At 36.4% G+C, this 8,504-nt stretch overlaps 1 pseudogene; it reads left to right on the top strand.

Annotated features, from left to right (window-relative positions):
- Positions 1-3,390: 3,390 nt before the first annotated feature.
- On the top strand, positions 3,391-5,500 carry LOC105069463 (serine/threonine-protein kinase ULK4-like; annotated as a pseudogene).
- The last annotated feature ends 3,004 nt before the right edge of the window (positions 5,501-8,504 follow it).

The raw sequence follows: 8,504 nt of genomic DNA on the forward strand, positions 1-8,504 counted from the left end.
CCACTCTGATGTGGATTGTTGATAGTGGGGGAGATTCTACGTCTGGGGTTGGGGGGACAAGTGTTTGTGGGAGTCCTCTGTACTTCCTGCCAAATTTTGCTATGAATCTAGACTGCCCTAAAATGATATCTATTTAAGCAAACAAACAAACAAGACATTTGTTATATTATTGCAGTGAATAGTTGTATGTAGAAATAAGGAAGAAAAAACATCCAGAAAGTCTCTCTGAGGCTCTGAGCCTCCAGGGATATAAAAACAATGACTACTGAGTACAAATAAAACAACATCAGTGTTTACTAAGAATAGAACTTAAATGTCCTCATATATATAAATGTTATACATACAGCATATATATATATATATGTCATATATATATATGACATGAAAGATATGTTAATTAGATGGGGGATTCTAACCCAGTATATCAAATCATCACACGTACACTTCAAATTTCTTACAATTTTATTTGCCATTTATACCTGATTAAAACTGGTAGACAAATTAGAGAATCCTTATGAACAGAAGTAACCTTGCTAATGACCTGTACCATCATATTCTAGTAGGTACATTACAATCCAGGCTTGCAGTGTTTTAATGCTTTCTATAAGCAAAAATATTGAAACTTATTTCCATATATTAATTTCTGAGAAAATTTCCTATTCTTACAAACCTTCTTTGTATAGGCTCTCAGTTCATTGTAATTTGGATTTTCAACCTGGTAATAAATCAGTAAATTTTTTTAAAAATTAAAAGGAAAAAAATTTTCTATATCTTTAAGACATCTCTACAAAACAGTGTCACTGGGACTGTAGAAACAATAGAAACTGACTGAAGAATTAGAATCAACTTACAAACTTTACGGGACATTCGGAGTCTTGGAAGTGTCCAAGAGGCTACCACATCAGTAACATCCTTATTACTGAGTCAGGATGGAGAGAACAAAATCATAAAAATCATAAATATCCATAGATACTGATTGTGTTAAGTCATAACTAGTTTTAGGTATAACCTTTTATCTTAAAAGCTGGGAGACTTTAAATTACTGAAAACCATTCTCAATATTTACAACAAAATTAGTTACTATGTTCCAAACATGGAGCCAACTGGTCTATGGGAAACCTGATGTTGAATAGGGAAGCAACCTCAGTGCAGCTCTCTCTGGGTGCCAGACTGGCCCTGGGGTTGTTACCCTAAGGAATGCCCTTTATTCAGAAACCCCTGCCTATACCAGGATCACATAAAATAAGGCCTCGAGCATAGCAAATCCAGCAAAAAGGCTCTGGCGGCCAGTGCCTTCGCTGTGTGTGATACAATGTGCACATTTTATAACCCCAGATACTTGATATAAAACTCTGACCAGAGAAATTATTTTTATGAAGAGCAGATATTTCTGCAGTATGCTTAGAAAACAATTTGAAAGAGTCAGCCTCACTTGGTCTGAAAAATCATTTTGGCTGCAATTTACTGATCTAGTTGGCATTACTAAAGAACAGTTGAGGAAATTCCCATAACTGGCCATGAGAAATGAACATCATTTTTGTTGGAATTCACTAGAATTGTTTTTGATAAAATTCATTAGTTAGATGTTTAATAAGGGCCCATATCTGGCATATGGTAACTCTTATGTTGGAAATATCAAAAATGATTGTCCTAGTGATTTAAAGTTTCCCACACTTTACCCGTCCCTATAAAATAAAACAGAAGTGTGAGTTCTATCACAAACTTAGTTGTAGTAAATAGCGTCAGAGCTGCTATTACTGTTGACATGTATGGTTATCACAGAATGAAACCTTGGAAACTCTCTGATATTGCTCTTTTGGGGGCATTGCCTAATGGATGTTTATTGATATGTGTTAATAGAAAAATTATACAGCATCATGATTTATGTTATAAAAATTGGTGTCAGGAGAGCAATGAGACAGAGTAGCTGCCTGTCGTAAGGAACTGATTAACAGGCAATTTAATTTGGTTACATATGGGAGTGTGGCTTGCAGATGAGTGCTGCATGGAAAGAAATTTATGACAGCAACAAAGGAATAATGGAATCATGTCCTAATAGAGCAGGGGAAACACATGTTTACGCACATGCACACACACAAACATGCACACAGGCACACACAATCATCATACTGGCCATAGGTCTAGAAATCCATGATCCAGGATACCTACTGTATGTAATCCAACCCCACTCCCTTAATCTTACCTGAATCTTCATTCCAATGAATCACTGCAAGTAGGAGGTAGAGCAAAATGATGCAAGATTGAATCACTGACCCCCACATGTGAGGTTGCTCCTTGACAGGTATGATCCAATGGTAGGAAATAGGTTCTTATAGCCATAAAATAAAGTCTATCAGTCTGGGCCCTTCCAATTCCCCCCTTGTTGATTACATGTAGATTGATTATTCCATCAAGGGTCATTTCAAATGATGATTTCTAATTATTTGGCTTTTTAAATTCTTTTGGGGAGGGTAATATAAATTGCAACAATGTATTCCAACTTCAAAGTCACTGCATATTTTCATTCACATGTTTTGAGACCTCATCCAAGTTTCCAGGTCTGCTAAAAGAAGTGGATGACTTTCACAGGATGTAAGGTTATTTTCTAGCATAGGGGAAGACCTGAGAAAAACTCCACTATAAAAATTAAAGATAGCAATACCATACTCCCAATATTTCATATTTTATGGCATTACTATTTGTGTTTGGGGCAGACTGAAAATCTATTTTTATTACGCTTTCTGAGATGGCACTTTGAATTTAAGCCCCATTTTCCATGGCTTATAACTTTTCCACTGAGTACCTTTGGGGATAAACTTCATCATGTTGGTTTTTAACCTAGAATGAAATAATTTAGGAAGTTTGAAGGAAATGTATTTCCTCATTTTGGATTTAAGTAACTATAGAGAAATTCTTTTTGGCTTTTCAAAAATATTATTCAGTTTCTACTATTGAATAATTCATAAGGAATTATGATTTTAAACTACAAATATTTGGAGTATAATTATGTTCTATAAAAGGCACACCTATTTAAAATTACTTACACAAAATAATAAATGAAATATAGTCTATATTTACTATATTCCTCCATTCATATAATACAATGCTCTATGATCTGCCAAATCCATCAGAACTTCTGAAATGTAGGTAGGCTTTTTGGGGAACAACTATGGTGTTGAATCAAAATGAAAAATCATCTTTGCAGGAATGACTAACCATCTATTAAAGGATTTTTGTGGTTATTTAAATGCTGTCTCAGTGGTTTACATCAGCTGTCAAAATTTCCCATTTTCCCATTTTAAATGTGTACACATAAGGCCATATTTTTTAATATCCATTTACTCAGAAACAAAATTTGAAAGAGAAAGTAAAAAATCAAGAAAGGTAAAAATGGCCAAGAGTCAGGTAATGGCTCACTCAGCTTAATATTGATTGGAATTCTTAGAAGAAAAGGGGACCTGAACTTCCCAACACAACCGTTCATTTAGTGAAAATGCTTACCTTACTGGGCACTTTGATAACCATTATACAGTTATCATTAATCCAGTAGGTATTATCCATTTAAGAAAACAGGAAAGGATTTTGACCAGAGGAGGGACAATTCAACCACACATAAACACAATGTATGTGTCTTCATTACAAACACGCACACACACACACTATTTATACATGTATGTATAGATATGTGTGTATCTATGTAAATCTATCTGTTTGTATATATATAGCTCATATACATTATTTATACACACATAATAAGTAATTAAGTGGGAATGTATATAGATTACATACTTGATTTTGGTTTAATTGTCTTCTAATTCTATTTTATAGTCTTTCGATTTCTGGAAAAAGATAATCAACTGGGTTAGTTTAGTAATAGTTATTTTTAAAATATCCAATAATCAATAATTTTCCTAATTATATTGCTAGCTACACACACACACACACACACACACACAAACACACATATAAAATCACCACAGTTGATTTAATTATTTTTATTTCATATATTCTCTCAAAGTCATTTTTATAAAGAAATGTAAGCCGATAAAAGTTATATACATCTGACTTCATTATATTTCATATTCTATATACCTTGCTGGAGAAAAGATAAAGAAAATTCATAAACAGTTATTGACATGAGGTAAAAAATTAATTATATTTATGTATAAAGTGCTTCTGGAGCCAGTAAAGTAAGAACACATGGCAAGTTTAAGGACAGAGAGACATTAGCACTGAATCTTTAAGAATGAATTGAGATTTATAACGTAGAAAATGGAGGACATTTCTGTTTCCATCAAGCATATTCACTGTATCAAACAATATTTATGATGTTTGTTTTTAATGGGTACTTATGCAGATATAATTAAACCAGAGTGAGAAAGGAGAGAAAATTGGTAATATTGTTCCAGGGCACTGAAGTGAGTCATTTTTAGATTTTTAACTCAAGTTCCTTTTCTTTGTGATCCACTACCAGAATGTAATTAGGTAGTTTAATCATGTTTTTCCTACTTAAGGAATTTACATTCAAAATTCCAATTTAACTTTGAAAGACTTACTGAATGATTTCCTCTCAAAGCCCAATAAAATTATATTTGAAAAGATTGAACAATTAGAGCCTGTGTCTGCACAATAATTTCCTCTTGCTATTCAATATCACATTGCAAAGTGTATTATTATTGTTGTTGTTATTATTATTATCATGTGTCAATTTTGAGGTCATTTTTGACTCATTCTGTCAATTGACACAGCCCACCCCGGTACCCTCGTACTCCCTGAAGCCGCTGGTTGCCATGACAGAACACAACCTGTCTTTCACCAGACTTGTGGAAGAAAGCAAACTGATCCCACGCATTTTTGAAGTAATTCTGGAACATCAGGAGAACATGCTGGGTAACATCATGCAAAGTGTGATTGCATTGCTCAACAATCTGGTTGCCTGCAAAGATTCAAAGATGAAGCTCCTTTATGAACAAGGACTGGTTGGTCATGTCTGTCACCTGTTCGCCGAAACTGCCACACAGTGCTTGGACGTGGACAATAAAAACAGCAAGGAGACAGCGCCGCGCTGCGGTTTTCCCGGCCTCGTATTTTGCACGGCAAGCTGACCTACCTCTCCGCGGTAGTGCGGCTGGCCCTGCAGGCACCGCAGTCCGGCTCAGGAGGGAGCGCTCCTGCCGCCGAAGACTTGCTGCTGCTCAGCAAGCCCCTGACAGACCTAGTCAGCCTGCTCATCCCACTGCTTCCTAACGAGGATCCTGAAGGTTTTGAAGTTTGAAGGGTTTTTTTGTCTTTTTTTTTTTTTTTTAATAAATACATAACAGTTTAAAGATCTGGATCTCAAAGGCACTTGACACAGGAACGGTTCAGTGTGTGCCCCCCAGCATCCCAAGGAGGGGGCAGGCAGCAAGTGGAAAGGGCACCTGGGGAGCCCCACTAAGGCCTCCATCCGCCAGGGGTTTGGAGGTGGGGCCCACTGCTCCTGTTCCTCTAGCCTGGCTCAGAATGGCCCCCTGGCTCTGGAGAAGAACGGGCAAGTACCTTATTGACATTCAGTTATGTATAGGTTTTGCTCAGTATGAGCTTTCAAACACTTTTTATATCTGGGCAAAGTAACTGGCACGGCCCGTGGTCAGTATATAGCTGCAAATTTGGTCGTAAGTTAGTCTGTTCCAAGTAGATCAAAAGATACATGACTAGAATGTAGGAGACTGCGTGCCTGCCACTGTGCCCTGAAGAGGGGGAAATGAGGAGGGCTGGTTGTCTCTAACGCCTCTGAGTGACTCTCAGAGTAAGCACAGAAATTCAAAGCTTCAGTTCAAAATATTACTGATGGCCTTAAACATTTCTTTCACTTTGGCAGCTGCAGCGTTGACAGAGTTAAAAATCAGTGAACATTGTGGCCTCTGTAAGTATGTCAAGGGAATGTGATGGGATTTATTAGGAGGGAATGAGACCCTGTGAAATTAGATACAAAAACGTGTGTGTTCTCGGGTGAACGTGTTAACTGCAACATGCGCGTGCACATGGCCCTTGGCTTTCCTTGTTAGGGGCAGAAGCTCAGCTGCCTTCATGAGGCTGACAGTTTGCTGCTTAGTGTCTGGATGAGGCGTTTTGGTTGTTGTCACTGCTTTCCATACTGGCCGTAATGGAGAAGAATCCCGGCAATGCTGAATGTCTTTCTTGCAGTGAAAGGTGTTTTCCTTCTCTAAACCTGACCCAACGAAGAGCCTTCTCTGTTTTCTACTCATGAAGATGTGATGAGAGCAAAGGAGACTAGACCAGGAGTGGGTGCTTTTTTCCTGTGCATTTCTAGCTGCCCGGTATTCTGTATCCTCCTGTTAAGTCCAGTTAGTCTTCAGCAATTTCTAAAATAAAATTTAGCTCAGTTTTTCTTACAGTCACCCCAGTGATTGCCCCAAGTAGGCACCAGATTGAATTCTACCATGTCTTATAGATAACTGTTTTCCTTAGATTTCTTATTAGTTGGTTGTCCTGTGAACTTAGCTCTCAGCTCTCAGGAGTTCAAGATAATACATTATTTTAGAAATTATCTAGCCTTTTTTTTTTTTTTTTGGCTTTGTTTGGTTTCTTTTTCTCCAGATTTATTGATGTATAATTGACAAACACAATTGTATATGCTTAAAGTATATAACATGATGAATTTATATATATGTGTGTTGTGACATGATTACCACAATCAAGTTAACACATTCATCACCTCACATAGCTGCTTTCTTATGGATTGAGACAAGTTAAGATCTACTACTCTCTTGCAAAGTTCAAATATGCAATACAGTATTATGAACTATAGTCACCATGCTGTACATTAGAAGGTCTAGAACTTACCAGATAACTCAAAGTTTGGGCACTTTTACCAATATCTCTCCATTTTCCCCATCCCTTGATCCCTGGTAACTACTATTCTAATCTTTAGTCCCATGAATTTAACTTTTTTAGATTCCACATATATGTGAGATCATACAGTATGTGTCTTTCTTTTTTTGGCTTATTTCACTGAGCATAATTCCTCCAGGATCATCCAAGTTGAAAATTGCAGAATTTCCTTATACTGTTTTAAGAGTGAAAGTGATGATGCTTCCAGATTCTACATTCAAAGCAGAAGCCTGGCAGATTTTTTTCTCTTTTGCATTCCTGGAATAAGCCCACTTGTAGATTTTATTATTTATTAATATTTTGTTTAAAATTTTTTTCATCTGCCTTTATTAGATACTTTTTTTTTTGGTAAAGTTTCATTCTTAAGGTACATTTTAGGTTTTGGTATCAAGGTTTTCATAGTTTCATAGAGTGAAATAAGATGTGTTTCTTTTTTTGTTGCTTGTCTCCTGGAATACAGAAAATAGAAAATTGATAATTTGTTCTCAGAGGAGATTATGGAGAGGATGTGACTACTGGTTGATTTGTGAGCTGGACCAAGACAATCAGAGCTTCTTCACCCCAACCCCCATCCTTGGAATGAACTGTCCACCCACCATTGCTGTAGCCAGAGCCATTCCACGGACGTAGACTTGAGAGAGTAGTGTGTTCTTAAGACCATCTGGACTGTTTATGTGACTGAACCTAGTTAAGGCCTTTATTTAAACATTAAAGATTCTGGTGGGTGGGTGCAGAGATCTGCTTGTCTCGTGGCTGCCCAAGAAAAACCTCCTTTGTAAGTTCTCTTACTTCTTAAAACTGCCATCTACCAATCTGGAGTGATCTGCCTCTTTCTTCAGTGTCCCTTTGTCTCTTTTCAATATCTTTCTGTGTCCAGAGGCCAAGCAAATATTCGTCATTAGAAAAATACCTAGAATAATACTTAGGAAATCTTGAAGTTTAAACCAGTAAATCCTTTTGAGTCAGGGACTTTCCTCAAAAAACTTTTATTTAATAAGTATGGGAATAGACAGTTTTTTGTTTTTCTTTTTATATCACTGTTAAATTCTATTTTTCTAGGAATCTGTCCAACCATTTCATCTAAAATGCCAAATTTATCACCATAAAATTTTGCATAATTAACTTATTTTTGTTAGCAATGTACCTATTAGTCATGATTCCTTTTACATGCTTATGTAACTGTAATTTTCTGTTTTTATCTCCTGATCAGTCTCTCTTGCCTTATTTTATCAACTTTTAAAATAAACTAAGTTTATCTTTTAAAAATATTCTTTATTCTGTTTTCCTATTTTACTGATTTTTACTGTTTACTATGTATTAATTACTCTCTTCCTTCTAAATGCTGACCTTGACTTGCTGTGCTTTTTCTGGTGTCACGCAATAGAAGCCTGTTTCACTAAAGTTTTAGAATTTCCTCTATTTTAACATTGCTACAAGTGATTGCCTATCCCCAACATTCTTATGTTGAATCCCTAGGCCCAAATTATCGTATTTGGAATGGCATCTTTGGAGGTAATGAGATTTAGGTGAGATCACAAAGGCACATCCCTCATGATGGGATTACGTGCCCTAATAAGAGACACTGGAGAGCTTGCTTTCTCTTTCTCTGC

The sequence above is a fragment of the Camelus bactrianus genome, chromosome 3, assembly GCF_048773025.1.
Source record: "Camelus bactrianus isolate YW-2024 breed Bactrian camel chromosome 3, ASM4877302v1, whole genome shotgun sequence".
Lineage (NCBI taxonomy): Eukaryota > Metazoa > Chordata > Mammalia > Artiodactyla > Camelidae > Camelus > Camelus bactrianus.